This window comes from Suncus etruscus, chromosome 1, assembly GCF_024139225.1.
Source record: "Suncus etruscus isolate mSunEtr1 chromosome 1, mSunEtr1.pri.cur, whole genome shotgun sequence".
NCBI lineage: Eukaryota > Metazoa > Chordata > Mammalia > Eulipotyphla > Soricidae > Suncus > Suncus etruscus.
In genome coordinates this window covers 55,272,079-55,297,011 of record NC_064848.1, presented here as the reverse complement: position 1 = coordinate 55,297,011, position 24,933 = coordinate 55,272,079, and the positions used below count along the sequence as shown (strand labels likewise).

Sequence of the window (24,933 nt, the reverse complement as noted above, 5' to 3'; positions counted from 1 at the left end):
CAAGTGCTGCATGTGTTCCTGTGCTCATGTACCACAGTGAGCCAATCACAACAAGCAAAGGTTCGAAGGCTATACTGTAATAGACTTCCTCTCTGACTCTGGCCAATCTGAGCAGGCTTTTGACAGTGTAGATTCGGTACAGAACATTGTCTAATTTGCATGCATAAAAAGCCTGCTTGGATTGGCTGAGTTGGAGAGGCAGTCCGAGCAGCCTGGCAGTGATTGGTGTAGGATCGAGTTGGAAAATTCGTTTTGTGGCAATATTCAGACAATTATCGTTTAGCGGCATATTGAAACATTTTTCGGGATATACTCTTCGTATAAGACGACCCCGATTTTTGGTTGACTTTTTGTTTGTTTCAAAAGTCATCTTATATGCCAGAAAATATGGTAATAGTTTCTTATGATTTTGTCTTTAGCTAAATGTAAATAATATATAAATGCCAAAATTTTCTTTTTTCAATTTTATATTTCCACCAGAAGTGATTTGCACATTTTCCCCTCTATGTACATTTGATAATATCTAACGTATTTTTAGTTTACCCAACAGAAAAAGTACGATTATATCTAGAGGATTGAGGTCAAAACTAGCAAAGACTATCTTCCAAAGCCAAGAGTAACTCCTATAACAAAGAAGTGTTCAGCTCAAACTGTCAATACGAATGAGACTGAAAAATCTGGTTTAGAGTTATTCTTAGGGCTAGAAAAATAAGTGGCTAGGGCAGTTATTCTGCATGTAAGTAATGCAGATTTAATTCCAAGCACCCCAGCTGAGCCACACAAGGAGTGATTCCCAATTTCAAAGCCAGGGTTAAATAATGAAAATAACCTAGTGTGGTGCCTTAAAATTTTTTAAAGTGTAATTAAAATCATGACTTACAAATTTATTGATAGTTCATTTTAGGCATATAATGTTTCTTTTGTTTCTTGCTTTTTAGGCCATACCCGGTGACACTCAGGGGTTACTCCTGGCTATGCAGTCAGAAATCACCCCTGGCTTGGGGAACCATAAGGGATACTAGGGGATTGAACCACGGTTCTTCCTAGGTTAGCATGTGCAAGGCAAATGCCCTACTGTTCGCTCCACAGCTTTGGCCTCATATAATATTTCAACACTCGTCTCTGACCTCTAGTGTAAACTTCCTTCTCCAGTGTTCAATTATATTTTTAAATAAATAGTTATTTTCAATGACTAATTCCGAAAGAAAGTTATTGAAACAAATTTAAATACAGTTTGTTTTCTTCTTTTGGTGGCTTCCCTGGTCACACATACATACTCACTGTTGTCATCCAGACATTAATGTATCTTTCATATGACTGAGTTTAATATAGTTTTCTTCATAACCTTTTCAATTAACACTGAAATAACTTTATTAACACTAGATTGTTTGTTTGTTTGTTTTGGGGCCACACCCAGTGATGCTCAGGGGTTACGCCTGGCTATGTGCTCAGAAATTGCTCCTGGCTTGGGGGACCATATTGGATGCTAGGGGATGTGGTTCAACCTAGGCTACTGCAGGCAAGGCAGAAAATTTACAGCTTGTTCCACTGCCCTGGCCCCAACACTAGATAGTTTTTTAACTAACTCTATCCTCTTATTAAATCTTAGACTCTAGGCACTGGAGCAGTGGTACTAGCGGTAGGGCACTTGCCTTGCATACACTAACCTAGGATGTACCATGGTTCAATGCCCCATATGGTCCCCAAGCCAGTAGCAATTTCTGAGTGCATAGCCAGGAGTAACTCCTGAGCATCACCAGGTATGTCCCAAAAGGCAAAAAAAAAACTTAGACTCTATACATTAATCTTTTTTGAATGAACCCTATAATTCATTTATTAAGTTATTTATTGAGTGCTTATGATGTATCAAGGTTTATTAAACATTTTAAGAATGTAGGGGTAGAATTAGATAGGTAGGATCTCATTACTCTATAGACATTCATTAATGAATGAACATTCATAAATAGGTGTAAATAAAAAAACTTGAATAAGGGGTTGCTTATTTAATGTTGGAATGAATATTCTGAGAGTAATTAGGGGAATTCAGAGTCTTTAGTTAGGAGGTAATATCTGAACTAAGCAGATAGAAAACCAGACTGGAAAGCAAAAAATTCCAGACATGAGATCAAGAAACATTTAGTTTTTAAAGTAGTAATAAGCATAAATGTTCAAACAGTGTGAAAAATAAATAAATAAATAAATAAATAAATAAATAAATAAATAAAACACAGAGCAACATGACTTTCAGGTGACAAATGGTTAGTAAATAAAAAAGTTTTTTAAAAATGTTATAAAGCCAGAGTAGTGAAGAACATTTTGTGGCATAACACTAATTTAAATATTTTTATTGTAATAAAAATACTGAAGTAAAGGATATAATCATAACTGATGCTTCTCTGAAAAAATAGCTTTGGCCACATATTGGTATAGTTCACTATGGATGCTACAAAGAGAAATGAGAAAACCCATAGAAGGTTTTAGAAATAAAGGGAAATGTTGAGCATAGGCGATGAGTGGAACAATGAAATTGGGCAGACTTGCTTGTTACCAAGAGTTACTTTGGAGGTATATCTGACAGACTTCATGATCAGCAGAACATAAGAAGACATATCAAAGAAAATACTTGAGTCTTTTACTTGAATAATGGTGGATGATGGATGAGGCTATTTATTGAGATGTATTATACATATGACAGCTGAATAGAAGGAAATACCACACGGTTTGTTTGGCGTCCTATTATGTTTAACTAACAGGACATTTGAATGAAGATGTCAAGGATTCAGATATGTAAATCTGGAGATAAGCAGGAAGATCAGAGTTTAATATGTAAATGTCTGTGTCATCATGCAAATTGCATTTAAAACCTGGAACTGAATTAGATCACCTGAGGAGCTCATAATTATAGAGAAAAGAGACACATGAAGACTCTTGAGGCAGTTCAACCTCCAAACTTTGGCATCTGTCCTTGAAAAGAACAACAAGTTTTAACAAGTTGGCAGGGAGAAAAGAAGTTATGAGAAATCATCATTACTATATTCTAATAAAACCAAAAGTGTGTTGCAGTGTGTGCTTAAGAATAGACAAAATTTAAAATCATCAAAATGTATAATAAAGAGATGGTAGCTTTTTAAGATATTTTAGATAGCTGAAAGAAGAGAGAAATCCCACAATAGTATGCTGCATCTTTGGAGAATTTAACTTCTGCATAGCAAATCTTTCTTGGGATCTTTTTAATATAGGCAGTAAAACAATAAATAGCTTTATATCTTAACTTTCATTTCTTGAATATTCTTTCTAATTTCTAATTTTACCAACTAATTTGTTAAATTTTACTTAGTATGTTATGCCTATCTTCAAGACTTTTCAATTATCTCTCTGACATTTCACTTTTCTAGGCTGTTGAGATTTTTAGAAGCCTGACTCTACTATTTCTATTTTTACAGTTATTATCACCTACAACTCTAACCAATATGTTTAACCTAAGTCTTAATTTAAAAACGTTTGTCAGTTGAGAACCAATCACATGAATGTCTTCACAATTTCACTAGAGCAATTGCTCAAATCCTCTTGTTACCTATCAAAATTCAGGCTGGCTGTTATTAATTATTCATCCTCTATATATGGGTTCAGAATAAATAAACCTTATTTTAATTCCCATATTTTATAAACTGTATCTAAAATAAGTTTCCAGTATGTCTATAAAATATCATAACATGAAAAGTCTAGTGATTTTAATTCTAAATTAAAATGGGTCAGTAAATTAAATTATTATGTAATTAAAAATATAGATTGTTATTTTTTTCTTTGTTTCAAAAACATTTTAGGTAGATTTTTAAAATCAGTTAGGCTCTTCTCTAAGCTCACGTAAGATATTTTTAAGCTCAAGCTATTTTCTCAATCAATTATTTAATATATGTTCCACTAAACATATTCCTTAAATATTTCTATTTTATGATCCTTATTTGCAGTTAAAGTTTAATTTGGGATAGATGTACTTATTTTCTGAAGACAGTTCATCATTATTTACTTCAATTTTCTCTTACAAATCATTTGCCAGCCTAACCATTCTTCTCATTGGCAGAGACAGACTCAAAGTAAGACACAAAGTTGTACTTTCTTTGTCAGTACTTTAACAGCATGTTAGAGTAAAAACCATATTTTGTTTGTTTTATTATGCTTTAAATTTCAAAAAATGAATAATATATAATCACTTAAACAAAATATGACAGATAAATTACAAATGTTTTATTTGCCTGTAAAAATTGTTGTAGATTTTATGACAATTTTAATACAAAAAGTGGGATATATTTATTTTTGAGGCTTTACAAAATATTGTGCCTGTATTTTTAAATAAAGTTGTGACATTACCACACTTAACTGCCTAATCATCAAATCAAGTATTTTCATACAGAAAAGTAGTGAAATATATTAATTTTGATAAATAGAAATAAGTAAAATTTGAGTAATCATGTATCATCAGAAAGAATGTTCTTCCCCCTTTACTTATTTTTTTGGCAACTAAGTCAAAGAATAAGGTGACATTAAAAAATCTTTTTGTAACACTGGAATACATTTTGATTATTAATTTTTGCAACTTTTTTACTCATTAGAATTGACATACTAATGAAAATGTTCTTCCCCAGTGATCAGATAATATACTTGTGATTTCTTCATGAGCAATTTTTATTCTTTGTATAAAAAAATGGAATAGTTTCGATTCATTTAATTAGATAGAAACATGAGTCCCTGGAACATAGAACATCATAAAACTTTGAGTAAATAAATAAATTCATGAGTGAATAAATATGGCTAAAAATAATATACTTACGTATATTTTATAAGCATTAAATTTTGATTCTTATAGAATAGAATATGCATTGTAAACATATCTTAGGAAGGCACACTGAGTAGATGAAAGAAAATTTAAGTGTGTTTTTCTTAGAATGAATTAATCATATTCATTGCTCCCAATCCTTTTGTCAGGACTTACTAAATTTTTATTTCCTGTTGAAAATTTTTGGGTAAGTTTTGGATTGATTCCTCACTCATTTGCTCTACAAGTAAGTAGTAAGTGCATACTAAACTCAATCTTGTAAAAATGTTCATGAAAAAAGAACTCTGCATGCTGCCTTCATTATGTATTTATTATTTCCAACTTCACTACACAGTTTCCAATACCTTTTGTTAAAGACCAAAAGTTACAATGAAGAATAGGCTTTAGAATTTTAGGAATTAAATTCTTGATTTACTACTTAAAAGCAGTCAGAGGGAAAAGATAACTTGTCTACAAAGCATCAATAGTGAGTACAGGTAACTTTTCCACAGCAATTGTGGAATCCAAAAAGCTATAAGAAGGCATCTTTAATGTGCTATAAAAGCTAGCTGTCAATATAAAACTTTAAACTGAATGGGATTCTGTTTTAAAGAGACAACTAAAATAAATTCAATTACAGAAAAATTTAAAATTCAGGTTTGCCAACCGAAGAATTTTACTTCTAAAGAATGTATATCAGAAAGAATTAATAGCATGGTAAAGTCTGAGATTAGAAGATGAAAGTGAGCAAATAAATGGTATATGTTGAAGATTTAAGTCAATTTACTTTGAAATTCAAAGAAACATAATGTCTAATTTGTAGGACTAATTTTTAAATCAGAAGGGATTCAGAATTGGATATATGTTTACTATTAAGCACAAGGTAAATGCTGAATCACTTTAAAATTTTTCATTGTTTTTTTATAATGTTGGGGATTATTTGTTTATACATACTAATAGGATGGAATTGATGTATAGAAATATAAATAAGGGCCCAATAGTACAGTAAGGTAAGGTGCTTGCCTAACAGAAACCTTGACCTAGGATTGATTTCTAGTCCTACATATGATACTTGTGGTCCTCCACAATGTCAATGTCAAAAGAAAACCCTGAGCACAGCCAAGTATAGCTCTCAATTTTTGTTGTTGTTGTTGTTGTTCAAGGACTAGAGTTGATAGTATAGGTATTAAGGCACTTCCCTTACTGGGGCTGACCTTGCTAGGATTCCAGTACCACATATGGTCTTCCCAAGTACCAGAAAGGGTCATCCCTTTGTGCCCCCCCCCCAATAATAAATAAATAAATTTAAAACAATAGGGCTGGAGTGGCCAACCACAAAAAGATCCCAGTTAGATTCCCATTATCCCATATGGTCCCCAGAACCAGCCAGGAGTGATTTTGAGCACAGAGCCAGGAATGACCCCTGAGCGCCAACCTCCCACTAATAAATAAATACTTACCTGGCAGGAAAGATACCATAATCACAAAGGTAGTTTCCCCAGGACGAGGCTCACCCATTGCACTCCCGGTGTGCTGATCCCTGCAATTTCCCAAAATGTGGGACTTGACTGCATAATTTGTGGTAGTGTGGGACTGTGTTCGCGCTCTCCCCTTACAAAAAATAAGAATAATAATAAAAGAAAGAAAGAAAGAAAGAAAAAATATAGTTTTTAATAAGAAAATTATTCAAATAAAGAAAACAATATAATTTCCAATTAAACAATATAAACAATTAAACAATAAAATTGATTCCAATTAAAATTAAAAGTGTACTATAATTAAAATATATAAGAGAGGGGCCGAGCAGTGGCGCTAGAGGTAAGGTGCCTGCCTTGCCTGCGCTAGCCTTGGATGGACCCTGGTTCGATCCCCTGGTGTCCCATATGGTCCCCCAAGCCAGGAGCGACTTCTGAGCGCATAGCCAGGAGTAACCCCTGACCATCACTGGGTGTGGCCCAAAAACAAAAACAAAAAGTAAAGAAAAAAAAGAAAAAAATATATATATAAGAGATGAAAGAAGATTAGGAAAAGAAAAAGAAAAAATGCAAGATGATTTGTGGCAATATAAATAATTGTTATATATAATTCACAATGAGGTATAGCTAATACTATCATAAAGTCGAATAATAGTAAGATCTAAAAATTTAGCACTTTTTATATTTCTGCTCCATATGTAAATTATCAATAGGATAACTGTGTACATATATAATGACCTGGAAACTATACATTTAGATAAAAGCCCTAAAAAACTTCTACATATGCACAATAGAATCATTATGCAACAGAATAATTGGAAATAACACAATATTCATCTACAGAAAAATGAGTAGACACATTTTAGAGCAGTGTTAACTAAATATCAGTGAAATGAGTGAAATATCTACTTATATCAGCATAAATCTCATAACATAAAGTTGAAAAGAAAAATCATAAGAATAAAAGTCAGGAGACAATGAATATACATTGACATTTCTTATATAAAATTTAAAAATATGCAAAACTAAACAATATTTCAGCTTCCATAATATGCATTATAACTATGAATAAATCCTGGGTATAATCAAACATTTTTAATGCACATGATCTCTGAAAAGGAGTGACAGGAATGCTTTTATATGAGGCTTGAATGGTACCCTGTTTCCTAATATGCTATCTCTTTAAACACTTCATAAATTATAACTATAGTACATTATAATACAATGTTATAAGTATTAAATAGAATAAAAATGGTTATAGCTTATTTGTCACCTTTATCATTTACATTAACAGAATAAAATAATTCAAATAAAATTAACATAACATAAATCTTTGAATTTACTAAAGTTGACAGTGTTTTGTTGTTGTTGTTTTCTTTGGTTTTTGGGTTTTGGGCCACACCTGGTGATGCTCAGGGGGTACTCCTGGTTATGCACTCAGAAATTTTCCTGGTTTGGGAGACCATTTGGGACCCTTGGGGATCGAACCACGGTCTATTCTAGGTCAGATACGCATAAGGCAAACACACTACTGCTGCGCCACTACTTCGGCCCTGACAGTGTTTTGTTTGTTTGTTTGTTTGTTTGTTTTTAATTAAAATTTCTTCATAAATAATTCCAGATTAAAAAAACCAACTTGGGGCCAGAGTCATGACTAGGATGGACCACTCATCGATTCCCCAACCCAGAGCTAGGAGTAACCCCTGAGCGTCATTGGGTATGCCCCACCAAATAATAAATAAAAAAACAACAACATGTAGTGTCAGAGTGATAAGACTGTGGGTAATGAGCTTGCCTTAACAGTGGCTGACCCAGGTTCAATCTCTGATATCACATGTTGTTCATCTTGCACTACCAGGAATGATCCCTGAATGCAGTGCCAGGAGTAAGCCCTGAGCACTATAAGGGGTGGCCCTAAAACAACGAAAAAGAAAATTCTACATGCAATACATAGCATTATCACTAATGATTGCACGTTAATAGTCCTGATTAATGTAATAATCTTCCCAATATGTTTTTTTTTATAGATTAACTAAAGTGTTCAAATAAGCTAATTTATGATTTTTTTCCTACATCAGTCTTCTATGTACTGTATAAATCAAATATCTTCTTGGTGTGTTAGGAGCACACATTATGAGTTTTGGTGTTCAGGAAAGCAGATGCCATATTTTTCTGCCTGTAGGTATTGTGCCTAGCTGAAGTGTCCAGTATATGCATGGTATGATAGATGGTTAAAATAAAGATCTGCAGATAAATGCCTGACATTAAATGTTAGTGCATGCTAAATATGCTAGAACCTCACCATTTCCTGCCACGTCAGTATAAAACAAATAGAATGATTTCTATCACTATTGCAAGAACCAAACATAATGATATATTAAGAAAAATTAAGCATTAGGGCGTTTGCCTTGCATGCGGCTGATCCAGGACTGACGTGGGTTTGAACCCCCTGCATACCTTATGCTCCCCTGAAACTATCAGAAGCTATTTCTGATATCAGAGCCAGGAGTAACCCCTGAGCGTTGCCGAGTGTGCCTCCCCCCAACTAAAAGAACTAAAACTAAAAGAACTAAAAGAACAAAAATAAAAAAAGAAAAATGAAGCATTTATTATTTCTAGAATACATTTTTCACATTTTGTTCTCTCTAAAATCAAAGTGGGTCTTTCAGTAAATTACCTTTCTTTCACTCTGGTCAGTAGTTGTGATACAAATGTCAGTGTCTGATTTAAAAAATAAAATTAGTTATTATTTTTAGTTTTATGACTCACAATGAAATCTTCTTAATATTTCAAAGAATCATTTAAGGAAAGAATGATTTCCATTTATCCTCTTTGAAAGGCTTCAATGGTAAGAAATCCAAACTTAGAACTAGCAAAATACAAATATCTTGAACTATATTGGAGAGAGTAGTTTAATACCCTTTTATAAAAAGCTTTGAAAATGTTAAAATAAACATTTTTAAATGTAATTGATGGTATTAAGAACAATATTGGTTGGAAAACCATAAATCTGAGTGAAGTATAACTCAGATAAATTAAATACTATATGTAAATTGATCTTAGAAAATGTGAGCAAAAATACATATAAATGCATATACAAACATGTATATCTGCATGCAATGGATATATAAGTATTGTTTTATAAAAATACTTAAAAAAATTTTTGTTGAGGTTTGCTCTTCAAACTCATGTTTTCCCTTGAACACGTATTTCACTTAGCTTGTACTTTTATTTTGTTTACTTTTTCTACTCTGGAGAAGGCTGTATTGTCTCTTGAACTGATACTTTCTCTCTTTCTGTCCCTTCACATCTTTCTTAGTGTCAATAAGGACTATCTTGCTTAAGGGCCAGAGTTATATATAGCATATTGGGTATGGTGTTTGTTCTGCACGGGCTCTACCCGACCCGGTTTGATCCCCAGCATCCCAAATGGTCCCCTGAGCCTGCGAGGTGTAATTTCTGAGCACAAAGCCAGGAATTATTCCATAGCACTGCCAAAAACAAATTAACAAAAGACTATCTTACATCAAACAAATACAAAAAATCATATTGATCATGTATTATTAATAATGTTAATTAATAATTAACATCAATTGATACTCATTAGTAATTAATTAATATATTGATTATAATATTAACCAATATTATAATTATGATATAGGGATTTACAATAACAGTAAAGATATTTTTTCATGGATATATCATTTCAAAACCACACACATCAGATTATTCGCTTCCCTCTACTAGGGTCCCAAGTACATTTCTCACCCTCCAACTGTATGTCAGCTCAGATCTATAAACAAAAACTTCCTTTCTTATGACTTTGATAATTTTTTTAATTTTCTTACTGATTCTTTTTTTTAATCTAGAATTGTGATAATACCTACTCATATAGGTAAATATAGCTAATATCCTAGAGTTCTACTAATATGTAAATCAATGACAAATTGACAAAGTAAATAATTTTTCAGAAACTGTATACTAAGATTTAGATGAAATGAGAGATAGAGATTAGAGAGCAGGTTGGGTGTTTGCCTTTCACACACAAGGCCTGGGGTTTGATTCCTGACACCACATATGATCACCCAACCCCCACAAGAAATGATTCTGAAGGAACAGTCAGGAATAAGCCCTAAGCACAGTCAGTGTGATCTAAAAACCTCAAACAAAATTAAAAAAAATTCACATGAAATACATTAGAACTAAAAGATTTAGTAAGATTTAGAAAAGTTTAGTAAAACTGAAGGGAGTTAAGAAAAATATAGGAAGAGAATCTAAAGAGGCCTACAGAAGTAGAAAGGTATTTATTTTATTGTAAGAAAGAAAACACTGACTTTGTGTTAGCAACTATTATAGATTCTGTTTAAGTGTCTGCATTGATAAATAAAAGATTGTAATTAGAATCTCTATGGATGTTAGAAATCTCACATGATCATATTATAGCTTTAATTATAAAAGAAATATTATTATAAAGTTTTGCAATGAGTATAATGTGTCTCAGATTCTTACTATTTGGTTCTATTTTACTGAAACCCTTTGGGCTTCTTGGTTTTGTGTGCCTGTATTCCTCAACTCTTGGAATTCTTAATTATTCTTTTTTTGTTCCTTCTTTGAACATACCTCACTGTTCATCAGGAACTTTCATGATTCTTATATTTCTCTTCTTGAACTCAAAATCCAATAGTTTTCTGGTTTTTGGATGTTCTTTTCTTTTCTTTTTAGACTTTTTCACATAAGTTGTTTTCTAGCAGCTTCTTCCATCTTGTCTTGATGTGCCTCATCTTTTCCTTAGCTGCTGTTATTCTGTCCAGATCTATATACATATATACATACACATACATGTATATATACATACACAAATGTATACATATAGAGTTATATATGTACATATACATATATTTTGAGTTATATATCACAACTCTACTCTTCATTTCTCCTTAAAGTTTTCTCATTTTGGCTCTTCTACTTTTTTCTACTCTGCTGTCTATGCCATTGTTGCTTTGAGCTCCTTAAATGTCCTCATCATGATGTCACTAAAGGCATTAAGGATTTACTGAGCTCCTTGGTACTGGCTGAGGTTGAGCCTTCTGTATTTTTGTTTTCTCTCATTGAACTTGAGGACATTTATGTGTCTTTCCCATTAATTTTGTGATGTTCCTGCTATGCTGAGGGTGACTTTTTTGTAGTTAGCCTTCCTGGTACTCTGAGAAATTTGCCCCAGAATTGCTCTTTTGCTTTCTTCTCGGTCTTCACTCAGTGATAGGAAGTATAACTATGAGTAGTGCGAAATTTGATGAGGAATTGTCTGAAGCGATGAGCTTCAGGATTTGTGAGTGTGTGTCCTTGGAAATGTCAGAGGTTTGGTGTAGAGGGTGGATATTGATCTCACTTGGTGAAGTGTGACAGAGAGCAGTCTTATGATTTTTTTTAAATGTTCTTCTTAGAAGAACTGAGACAATAGCAGCCCATGATATGCATGCAGGATGCTCTGAATTCCAACCTAGTATGTAATATCATATTATTGGATAGATACTAGCCAATTAAGCCTGATTATCCAGTGTGACCACCCAGTGGTCCCTAAATACTAATAAGGAATTCTCATCGCCCATGCATAGTTTCTCTATCACTGATCTAGTCACAGATGTTGCCATGCTGTAAAGGGTTAATTTCTATAGCTAAAGTAGATATAGAAACTGGGTGCCAGGAAAGAGCAGTAGAGATTTAATTTATTAACTATTAAGCTTTTTAATTATATTTTTATTAAACACTTTTCTAATTTATCTAACTCTTTCACATATGTGAAATTATGGCACTTCTACCACATAATGGGGTTAGGCAGTTATTTGTATCCCTATTTCACAAACAAAGGAATAAAAAAATCAGAGAAATTAAGTGAGCACTTTGAGGTGGTTCTGCTAAGCTTCTTGTCTTGAGCAGGATTGGACTTAAATGTATTTTTTTTTCTTCATCAAATGCTGGTGGATCCTCTGAAAAATCAAGAGAGTGGCTTGGAAAATCTGGAAAACAGATTGCGTTGAGATAGAACAGCTAAACTCAGCTAAGCAGAGTGTGCGATTAAAACATTTTGATTAAGAATGAAATGGTCTTAAATTAGTGTTGTTTCAGATACTTTGAACAGTCTGCAAGTCCCCAATGTAAAAATATTTGAGTTAGACTTTAAGAACAGGGAAAATTCTAAATAAAATAAACAAAAAACTGGAAAATATTAAAAAAAAACTGGGAAAGTTATAAATGAAATATACAAAAGATATTTTCTGTATTCCTGCTGTGCTGAGGGTGCAATTAAAAAAAAACAGAGTGAGAATTTCTGCTGCTTCTTCTTCTTTTACCAAGTAGCTATTATTTAAAAACTCAAGCCAGGAAATGGAATATTTTGATGTCCTGCTGAGAAGGCATATATGATTCTTCAGGCCACAGAAATTGTACTAAAACCTTTTGGCCTGACAGGTGAAGTTTTACTTTGTGTTGTCAAGACTGATTTCTTTTCTGAGCAATCACTTCAGAAAGTAAAAGATGGGGAGGGGGGATTTTGAAAGCTTTTGTTTCTGCTGAAATTCATCATTGAGGGATGTTCTAAGGCAAAGGGATGTGAATTCTACCTAATATTCTCTTTTATGTCCACTTCCAGGGATTACTCTGAAAAGGAAGGTTGAAAGGTATGTGTTTTAGTTGTTTGTTTTCACTAAAGGTGGAGTTCAGAATGCAGACTAGAAAATTAAAGCTTTCTTCTGATTGTTCACAATGCACACAACACATCAGCTGCAGACATTAGCAAATACAAATATGCTGGACTTTCAGGAATGGAGGAAATTTTCATTTGGAATAAATTTGTGCTTGGTGAATAAAAGAGAGGATCTTTGTAGATAACAACTTATGTGTAAAAAGATAATATGGATCAGATTGGCATTGCTTGCTTCAATAAAGCCTGTTCTTCCCAAACTACTACTTGAATATCTTGTGAGAAATTACACAGCATGTAACAGGATATAAATACATTGAGAGTTAAATAGTTTAGACTCATAATTGTTTGATTGATGACCTTTGTTTAAATTTTTTACTTTGGAATATCAAATATAACTATAATTGTACTTTATATGATAAACTTACTTATACCTAAACATTTCTTTCTTTCTTTTTTTGTTTTGTTTTGTTTTGTTTTGGGGTCACACCCAGCGGTGCTCAGGGGTTACTCCTGGCTGTCTGTTCATAAATAGCTCCTGGCAGGACCATATGGGACACCGGGATTCGAACCAACCACCTTTGGCTGCTTGCAAGGCAAATGCCCCTGTGCTATCTCTCCAGGCCCTAAACATTTATTTCTAAAGCAAAAAGAATTTAAGCTTTCAGTCAGATATTTTAGATGTATAATATCTATTCTCTTTATAAAATGATTTTATCATTTTTTGGCTGTCAAGTCAGGGTATACATATTCTTTCAGTTTCTTATTTATCAAGTATAGATACAAGCATCTATGTTATAATTTGGGGGCAGAAAATTAAAATAGGCCTAACTTCTGCATTGAAAATCTAATTTTATCATGATTGCTCCCATAGACACATTTAGGAGTTTATAAATCTCTTTAGTATGCAATTATATTTTGGAGTTATATTTTGAGTTACATATAATATGAGCTATATATATATATAATTCAGCTATATTTTTCTGACTTAATAAAAATTAAACACTAAATATAACCAGTTAGTATTCTAACCACTTCATAATAGGGACTAAAACACCTTTCTGAAAGAACTGACAGTATTGTGGACCCTCTTTTTTCCTTCCACAATTTCATTTTTATTTTATCTAACTTACAAACTTCAAGAGTTACAATTCTATGAAGATATTTTTGAAGTTTTCCTACATGGAACATGTTTGCATTTTTATTTATTTATTTATTTATTTATTTATTTATTTACTTACTTACTTATTTATATTTTGGGGGTCACACTCAGCAGTGCTCAGTGGTTACTCCTGGCTCCAAGCTCGGAAATCGCTCCTGGCAGGCTCGGGGGCCATTTGGAATGTCAGGATTCGAACCAATGACCTTCTGCATGAAAGGCAAACCCCTTACCTCCATGCTATCTCTCTGGCCCCATGTTTGCAATTTTTAAAATAGCACACAATATATGTTCAGATGAATTTTTGATTGTTTTTATTAGGGAATCAAAACAGGGCCTACTTCTGGGTCAGAAGTTGCTGCATGTGCTCTAACCCGTTGTGCTATGCCCTGGCCCTTTGGGTGTATTATTATCTTCTATTTCTCTATATATTCGGCTTCTTTCCTAAGTTTTAGTGTCCATACAAGAAAATATTAAGTAAGTTTCTCTCCTTTGCCTAAAAACAAACTACCTTTGAAGTATGTACCCACCTAAATTATATTTTTGGAGTAAAAGGTCTATAGAATATAAGCTTCAAAGTGGCATCATAATTCATTTTGTTTTATCCACTGCTGTATATCCAGTGCTGTTACAGGATTATAGATCCTCTGTTAATATTTTACATTAATGAATGCCTTTGTATCCCTTAAGTTGTCTTGTGTTTTCTGAAAAGTGTTACATTATCTACAGAAGTTCTCACCATTCATCTCTGAAAATAAGCTTCCTAGTATAGAATATAAAAATGAGAGTTTTTCTTGTTTATCTTATGACATAGTTTTTGAAGATTAAATTGTAGCATATATGGCATTCTTCAATCTTCTTGTTTTGTTGTTTTTGTTTTGTTTTGTTTTATTTTTGTGGTGCTTAGGGGTTACTTCTGGCTCTGCACTCAGATATCACTCCTGGCAGGAACAGGGAACCATATGGGATGCTGGGATTCGAACCATTTTCTGTCCAGGACTGGCTGCATGCAGGAAAATGCCCTACTGCTATGCTATTTCTCCGACCCTCTAATCTTAAATGAGTTTAACTTACTACAACTAAGTCCTTAATGATTACTAGATTTCCTAGTAAATTTCCTAGTAATCCTACTAGTTTTCCTCCAAATTTATGTATTGAAGCTCTTAACCCAGTGTGGTAGATTTGCAGATGACATTTTGAAGTAACAATTTGTGGTTGATGATATCACAAGGATAGAACTATTCAATGAGATTAGGCTTTCTTCTCTCATCCTCTCAACACCTAGGAGTTAGGCATAGACAAATTATACTAATATACAGTGAGATGGCAGACACATATAGAGAAAGGGACTCAGAATGAATTTTACTTTATTGGTATCTTGACCTTAGACTTTCCTGTTTCAATGACTGATAAATAATGTATTGTTTAAGCCATGCAGTCTACTCACATTTTGTTATGGCAGACTGAATTAAGCCAGCATGCTTGCATTAATGAATGAATGAGAAAGAAAAATGTGACTCCCTGAAGTCTGGGCAATTTAGAGATTTGAACAAGATGTAAATAAACATACTCTTGAAGCACCAGAGGCTTTACTCTTCCCAGAGATATAATCAATGCTTAAAAGCATTGTGCTGCAATTTTTCCGACTAAGTTTACAGAGGTCATGTTTACTATTAAGTTCATAATTGAAAGAATTAAGTCATGTATTATAGGGATAAAATTTCAGCTGTGTGTCTATAGGAAAGTTAATTTAACTCTCTTATATACTGTTTCCTTATCTATAAACAAAGATTAGAATATACAATATATCTATGTCCTAGGATTTTTTTAATGATCAAAGAAGTTTATATAGTGCTAAATGAATTATAAATTTTTAATTTGTAACATAATGGCACTAATTTTATGCCATTAAAGATTCATGATTTGTACCAGATCATTTGTATCTCAAAATTAATGTTCTTATCTAAGATTTAATTTATTGCTATTATATTTAATCTATACAATACTGTGAACCACAGTTTCAAGAGAAGCATTCCATAAAACAAAGAAACTGTTTAGTATAGATAGCTAGCAGTAAACACAACTAGCTTCACAGCACATGTTCAATAAGAACAGACATCAGCCCCGAGCAGTGGCAAAAATGGTAAGGCATCTGCCTTGCCCGCGCTAGCCTATTATGGACCGCGGTACTATCCCCCGGCGTCCCATATGGCCCCCCAAGCTAGGACCAATTTCTGAGCGCATAGCCAGGAGTAACCCCTGAGCGTCACTGGGTGTGCTTCCCCACCAAAAAAAAAAAAAAATCAGACATAGATGTATTTCAACTGTAGCATAAATATTGAAGTTCTCTTATTTTCAAAGAGCATAGTTTGTTTTCATGGAAACTTATCACACTGATCCAGTAAAACTATAAGCTGAGGGATGGAAAGATAATGCAAGGGTTAAAATACTTGCTTTACATGTTTTATTTCTTGACTGCATATGGTTCCTGAACACCACCAAGAAGGATTTCTGAGAACAAAACCAAAAATACGTTCTGAGTAAATTTGGGTATCTCTCCAGCACCTAAAAACAAACAAAAATGTTAGCAGAGATTTTATTAGGCCTACTATTGTTAACTCCTGGTAAGTGCATAGTATATCTATTAATAATATTTCTTTTTAATTTTTTTTCAAATAGAGTTGAAATACTCTAAAGAAATACTCCAAAATCAATCCAACCACCAGTTCTCCCTCCTTTCACCAGTGTCTTCAGATTCCCTCCCATCAACCAGCCTTTCCCTCTTTATAGGCATATAACATACTTACTTTGTCTTAGTTATTTCAACAAAGTTTAAAGGAAAAGTATATGAAATTATTAGAAAAAAATCAACAAAAGTCATTTGAGATGATTAATTGCTCCATAATTTTAACAATATAAATAGACATTAATCCATTATTGAATATGTATAAATATTTTTAGGAAACTAGGAGTAAATATACTTTTCTTAATCTAGTAGAGGACAAAAATATGCACCGTTAGTGAGTGTTAACACTCAATGCCACAAACTGGGAAGTTTGTCTTATCTTTTAGAAAAGCTCTTTTATTGTTTCTTCTATATTTGCTTTCAAGGCTCTGAATTGCCTAAGTTGTTGTCTGTCCATGACATTTTGTATCATTCTTTAAATGTAATGATATTCTAGCTAGATATATAAAATATTTTTGGTGATGAATTTATTTATTTATTTTTTGTTTTTGGGCCACACTGGTGACACTCAGGGGTTACTCCTGGCTATGTGCTCAGAAATCACTCCTGGCTTGGGGGACCATATGGGATGCTGGGGGATCAAACCAAGGTCTGTCCTGGATCAGCTACATGCAAAGCAAATGCCCTACTGCTGCACTATTATTCTGGCAAGTCCTGATGTATTTATTTTGTTGAGTTTTTGTTCTTCAGAGTCTTGGGTGATTCTAATATTTTTTTATTAGCCACACTCCATACTCCTTTGATATGCTGTCCTTTTTTTTTCCAGAATATTTCCCATATTCTGCTATTGCCTAGCAGTATTCTCCTTATGCTCTTTTCTTCAGAATCTGTTATTCTGCTATTATGAGTTTATATACTTTAAATATCACATACTATGTTCTTTATTTTTGTCATTGTAGTAATGTTTTAATTTTAGCTCTTCTACTTTCTTGCTCTTTGCTAATGACCTGTGTCATAATTTCTCTGAGCTCAGTGAATATCCTTGACAGGGTGTCACTAAAGATATTGTACAAGGGAATGCTTGTGTTATTTATGTCTTAGGTGATATTGTTTTTACTCATTGACTTTGATTTACTAGTACTCTTGTTATGCTAGGGGTGAGCCTTTTGAAAAAATGCTAAGGGATTAAGCTCAGGTTGTTTTCTTTCTTCTCTGCCTGTCCACAAATGACAAAAGAATAACAGTGAGCAGTATATAATTTATTAAGTAGATTTGTCACATGACACTGTATATCACTAACTTATTTCATTTTGGTTTTGTATTTTTGTTCTTGTTTGTTTGTTTGTTTGGGGGCCATACTAGGCATTGCTCAGGGCTTACTCCTAGTTCTGGCACACTCAGGAAAAAATATAGGGTACTATGGATTTAACCAGTTTGGCTGTATACAAGAAAAATATCCTTCATTATGCTTCATTATTGCTCTGTCCCCATAATGACTTTTTTCTTTTTTTTTCCCTTTGGTTTTTGGGTCACACCCAGTGACGATCAGGGATTCCTCCTGGCTAGGCGTTCAGAAATCGCCCCTTACTTGGGGACTATATGGGAGGCCGGGGATCAAACTGTGGTCCATGCTGGGTCAGCTCCATGCAAGGCAAATGCCCTACACTGCGCTATTGCTCCAGCCCCCATAATGACTTATTTTCAAGGTGGGATTTTTTTTGGGGGGGTCACACCCGGCAGTGATCAGGGGTTACTCCTGGCTCCACGCTCAGAAATCGCTCCTGGCAGGCTCGGGGGACCATATGGGATGCCGGGATTCAACCAATAACCTGCATAAAAGGCAAATGCCTTACCTCCATGCTAATTCTCTGGCCCTCAAGGTGTTTTCAACCATGTAAAAATCACTAGTGACAAGTGATTGACAATATGTTCATGTTGCTGATATTTAATTTCTCAAAAATATTTTAAATGTCCTGTTACCAAAATATATTTTATGTTTATACATGCCCCAAAAATGTAATAGGGCTGAAGAGATACAGAATAGGTACTGAAGAGTACAGTGGGTAAGGTGCCTGTTTTGCATGTGGACAACCCATGTTCAATCATTGACACCCCATATTGTCTCCAGAGCCCTACCAGCAATGACCCATGAGTAAAGAGCCAAGAGTAAACCCTGGCACTATCAGGTGTCACTCCAAAGCAAAAGATCAATGAATTATTGAGAGGGAGGGGGGAAATAAAAAAAAGATAAATGAATTATTATGCTCTGCATATTTTGAAACTGAGTTCTGCCTCAAGAAGATTGGAGTCCATATTGCACATCTACAGATAATAATTTTGAGTGGGAAAGAAGCACTCCTGGCAGTACTTAGGTGATACTTTTTGAAAAGATAGATCTCAGACTTTCTGCATGCAAATTATGAGTTCAAGTCTTGAGCTATAACTCCAGCCCCAGATATAACTTAATAAACAAAATAGAAAACAAATAAATAAATAAGTGAGAGTTCTAGACAGTGAGGAAGAATGGCAATGAGGTATATAATTTTAAAATGTGTTATTAAGTATAGTAAGTAACTTAGGTCCGTAATAAAAGTTGAGGAGTAAACAAAGCATCGTTATTCTGTAAAATAGTAAGAATAACAAGCAGAGACATTGATGACCTTAAAGAACATGAATAACACATTATGGCTCAGATTATATTGACAGCCTAACTTGAGTTCTAGGAATTTAAAGCAAGTTTGTTATTCAGAAACCAGATGAAATTTTGAAATATTCCTTCAATATTTTAAATATTTGGTTAAATCAACCTTGGAAAAAGAGCAAATATATATTTTATGTAATATATATTTGCTAATCTATATAGCAAATATATATAATATATTTTATATAATATATATACACTATTACTCCAGGAAATTTTACTTCACTCCAGGAAGCATATATGTTTATTATAAACAAATTATATATATATATATATATATATATATATATGTTTCCTGGAGTGAAATAAAATTTCACCCTTTAAATCTTATTCGAAGGCAATTCAGTAAGGGAAGACTAAGGCCAGGACTTTGAACCTCATGTGAAAAGGGAACAAGCTTAGTTCTCAGGAGAATTCCTATTCTCCAAGCTAAGGTTTCCGCCTAGGAAGCTCCTAGGGGGCTGAGATCATGATACAATTTGAGGAACACCAGGAACTCAGCTGAGAATCTTTTCCTTGCAGCATGAGCTCATGGCCTCGCACTGTGATTGCCATGGTGCCACTCCTGAACATAGATTTAAATAGTCATGCTAAGCGGGTAAATAAAAGCTAAGACCTCACCTTTCTTTGGCCAGATAAAACATAAGCTAACCACTGACATTTCCTAATTTTTTTCTTTTACGAATGCCATGAATATTTAGAGAATTCTCTATATTCGACAAGCTGACAATTGAATCATGGAGGAAATCCAGGCTTTCCATGTCAGTAGATTTTGTTTGCTTAAAGATAAAGTAAATTAGGGTAACAAAAGTGGTGATTCTGGCCACAATGAAGAGTTTCAGAGACTTTGAGCAAGTCAGACTGCTGCATCTTGCACAGAACTTCTCTTTCTGATGTGCTATTTGAAACATCATAGAAGTCACTAAAGAAACCAGCTAAATGTTAGTGAAATTTATGTTGTCAAGATCTTTACTAAAAAAATTATCTGCATCTATATGTACTTGTGCATATGTCCAACTGATTGGTTGTTCCTGATTTAATTGTGAGTTGCTGCTATAATTATTTTTCATCAGGACCTAAACTTTATTATTACCATCATCATCATCATCATCATCATCATCATCATCATCACAACTATCACCACTATCATCAGGCATCATTGGCATCTTCATCATCATTAATATTATTGAGCCCATTGCATGGAGATATAGGTAGGAAGCCTTCACATCACTTTATAGGTGAGGAGAAAGCTGTGCTTTAAAAAGTTAAATTCATATTGTAAAGTTTTACAATATGCTCTTAATATCAATATATGTAATTTTAAAAATGCCACATTTTACCACCATACTATATTACAATCAATATATCCCCATACCTATACCCTGACTGAATATATGATAATTAATAAAATAATTTGGTTATTCTTATTTAGTAATTAATATTTTCAATTTAATTATTTTAGATTGTGGAAGACATATGCTGAAAATAATTTTATGAATATATTTTAATCAAAGTAAAATATTGATTAAAAGTAGTAAGGAAGAAATCACAATACATCAAGTATAACTTTATTTCTTTTTATCATACAGTTTATAAGTCTTTGCAGCTAAATTAATGTTGCTCACCTTCTCACTCTCACATTTTACTGTTCTCCTATACCATCGTCTGTAGATGTATTCCATAAATTTAAGGAAAAGCACCTTCCTTGAACCAGGTAGGCACTTCTCTTGGTGATAAGAATAAAATGAAGAAAAAGAAAGATTTCACTAAAATACAGAACAAAAACATGTAATTAATAAAATTAATATTGATGCGGTACTTTTTTGTTTTGTTTTTAAATTTAGAGTCTAGAAAACTACTAATTTGGTTTTATCCAATCTTCATCTGAAACAAATCGTGCCTATAATTCAAATTGTGAATATCCTATGCAGGACAGGAATGCTGTGCTTCCAAGAATCTGGATTTTTTTTTCCCTAAGATTCTTCTGAAGGCTCATACTCTATAATATCTCCAACATGTATAGCAAGTCACTCGTAATATTTTCACAGAATCCTGTGTGCTTTTCTGTGTGCCGTGTTCTGTCGTACAAGTCTTTAGAGATTAGTCATTTCCATTTGTCAGTGCCATGCCTAGCAAGACCTGATGTAAAAATCGTTTCCCCAACATGCCAATTGGCAAAGGTACGGTTAGGTTTTGTTCAGAAAAACAGAATTAGCCCTCTAAGGGTTAATTAGGAAAGGAGCCCCTTACTGGGCCTGGAATTGTTTACTTCAACCGTTTTCATGCAAACTGCCATGTTTCACTAGGGTACTAATTGTGCCTGATGGACCCATTATTTTGTAATCAGAGCAGTTCCTTGGCTTGCTCTCTGGAGGTTAATTAAACGGATGAGGTAGTGCCCCGGATATTACTAGCGGACAGGACCACTTGAATTTCTCACCAACCTCATTGGAGAAAGGCCTGTTACTATGAACATTCGGGTTTCTCAGCACCAGTGGTGCCTTGCACAGTTGGAGTTTATTAGGTTACTGTACCAAGACAAGCCCGGCTGATCCATCAATGCAGTCCTGCCTGGCTTGGCCCCGTTCCTGCTCCCACAGAGGACTTGTGCCAGTGGACTCTGAAAACCCAACGTGCATTTTAGGCAGTCCTGTTTACTGCAGAAGATGATTCCTGCCCCGGGTTAAATGTGTGTACCTCATGAAAATGCCGGTGCCTTCCAGCCAAAGGCACTTGAAAACTAGAAAATCGGCAGTTTATCCTGCATTACACTGTACTAAACACAGCAAGGGACCACAATGATTGGTAAGGTGATTAGACATTTTTCTCATGTTGTTATGCCACTGCTGCTTCGAATGGGGGTTGACCTTGAAATCTACCCGGGCTTTTTCCCCCTTATTTTATCCCCTCCCAATGTCTAACTCAGATTATTTGTGTAAAATAATTGCATATTACATTTTGTCTTATTATTTTTGCAGTAAGTCTATTGGGAGTTAATAACCAAGAGACAATATATGTGTACTGAAGTGTGAATGAAGAGAACTGTAAATTCTAAAGCTTGAATATCTATGCCCTGAGGCATTTGGAACCATTGAGGGTAGCAAGGAAGTGGGAGATTTCCTTTCCTAAGATTTTATACTCAGCCCATAACAACAATTAAAGTGAATAATTTCTGTTGCATGTAGAGATGTCTGAAAATAGGTAACTTAGGAAAAGGTAACTTATATAGGTTTACCTATATTGACATAGTTAGCCCTATGTCTCACAAAATTAATAGATATAGATAAAAGTTAGATCTAGGTCTAACATATATATATATATATGTCTAATATATATAGGTCTGAACATATGTAACCTAGGAAATGGTTTTGGAGAAGTAAAAATAATTTTTTGATTGTTTGTTTTTGGGTCACACCAAGTGGAGATTAGAGGTTACTCCTGGCTCTGCATTCAGAAATCAACCTGGCATGGGGGGCCATATAGGATGCAGGGATTCGAACCACAGTTTTTCCTGAATTGGCTGCATGCAAGGCAAATGCCCTACTGCTGTGCTTTCTCTCCAGCCCCATATAAATCATTTTTAATGGAGCTAGTCCATGCATATTCTTTGTGTCAGAAAGTCAGTGATAGGTTGAGGTAGAAAACATATCATGATGGCGTGCAATGATAGAATAGCAACTTAAAAAAAAAAAAACAACTTAACTGAATTCTTTATCTTCCATGTATGAGTTTGCATGATTTAGAGCAATTAACTTCTTTTAATCTCCTTGTCTTTTATTTTCTTATCTTTAAAATGCAGATTATAAAGTTGAGCCATTTTCTGCTGTAGAATAGTTAATAAAAAATCAAGCATAGCACATTATATATTGGTTTCATTATCATTAACATTTATTTTTAAAAATTAAATATTTCAGAAATATGCTCTGGGGATAATTAGATATTTTAAAAGGGGGGGCAGAGAGATAGCATGAAGGTAGGGTGCGTGTTTGCCTTGCATGCAGAAGGATGGTGGTTCTAATCCCATCATCCCATATGGTCCCTCATGCCTGCCAGGGGCGATTTCTGAGTGTAGAGCCAGGAGTAACCTCTGAGCACTGCTGGGTGTGACCCATAAACCAAAAAAAAAAAAAAGTAAAGAAATTATAGTAATGGTGACAATTATTATAGTTCCTTATTCCTATGTTAACACAAAATAAATGTCTTTTTTAGTTACGTTCCATAGCTTTTAGATTGTTCTAGACTCTTTCCAGACACTAAAGTGAATTTCTGTGGCCCAGTGACTCCTTCAGAACAAGAAAAATAACACAAGAATTATGATATATCTTTCTTAAGTCTGGCTAAATTTTGTTATTTAGAATAAGAAATACACTATACAAAATCTGTGAACTATACAGAATAGGTAAACATAGAGAGTGAAGTCTATTAGTAGTTGCCTAAGACTGTGGAAAAGAACCCTGAAAATAATGGATAGTACAGTTTAAACAAATTATATGTGAATTGTATATTAATAAAACATTTATTTAAAATATATTTAGAAATATATATATATGAGTAATAGAACAAGATATTTTTGATGTATGCATGTCTCTAATATAAATATAATAAAATATAAAATTCCTTAATGCAGTGTTCCAATAGAAAATCAAAAGAATGGGGCTGGGAAGGTGGCGCTAGAGGTAAGGTGTGTGCCTTACAAGCCCTAGCCAAGGAACGGACCGCGGTTCGATCCCCCGGCGTCCCATATGGTCCCCCCAAGCCAGGGGTGATTTCTGAGCACATAGCCAGGAGTAACCCCTGAGTGTCAAATGGGTGTGGCCCAAAAACCAAAAAAAAAAAAAAAGAAAATCAAAAGAACAAAATATAGTTACTAATCCTGTAGCAATATAGCAATAACAAGAACTGTATTTCATAGGAATCTGACTAGTATGCTAACTTAAAAATGAAAATTACTTCTCTTTTCTATTTTTTTTTTATTTTTACTTAACTATCTACTGCCCCTTTGTGAAGGTCATACCAAGAATTTGTTCTAAAGACTTTCTGGAAGTGAAACAAAATACTTTTGTACCCGAAGAGCCATATAATATAGTCCTATCATTAAAAAGATATAATAATTATGAAATATATATAACTAATTGTATTGATAAACTACAAGTATTACATGTGTTTAATTGTTGTATATGTCAAAATATAATTGTTTAATAGTAGGATTGGAGAGTTAGTTCAAGTCATATTTACCTGCCTCACACGTGTGATTTGCTAGATCAGTTCCCAATGATGTATGATCTCCAAGTGTCTTTGATCACTTCCATGACAATGTAAGTCCCTGAGTACCACCATCAAAACCAAAATTACTTAATAAACATTATATAAATTTAATGAACAATATTTAATATCTTATA

General features: G+C 33.7%; 1 protein-coding gene and 1 non-coding gene across 2 annotated transcripts in view; both read left to right on the top strand.

Moving 5' to 3' along the window:
- Window positions 1-24,933, top strand: part of LINGO2 (leucine rich repeat and Ig domain containing 2) — a 1,160,605-nt gene that overhangs the window by 1,003,898 nt on the left and 131,774 nt on the right. The gene's annotated exons all lie outside the window — the stretch shown is intronic.
- LOC126031459 (U1 spliceosomal RNA) lies at window positions 6,266-6,427 on the top strand. Its single transcript, XR_007503334.1, has one exon. It is a non-coding gene; the product is annotated as a U1 spliceosomal RNA (small nuclear RNA).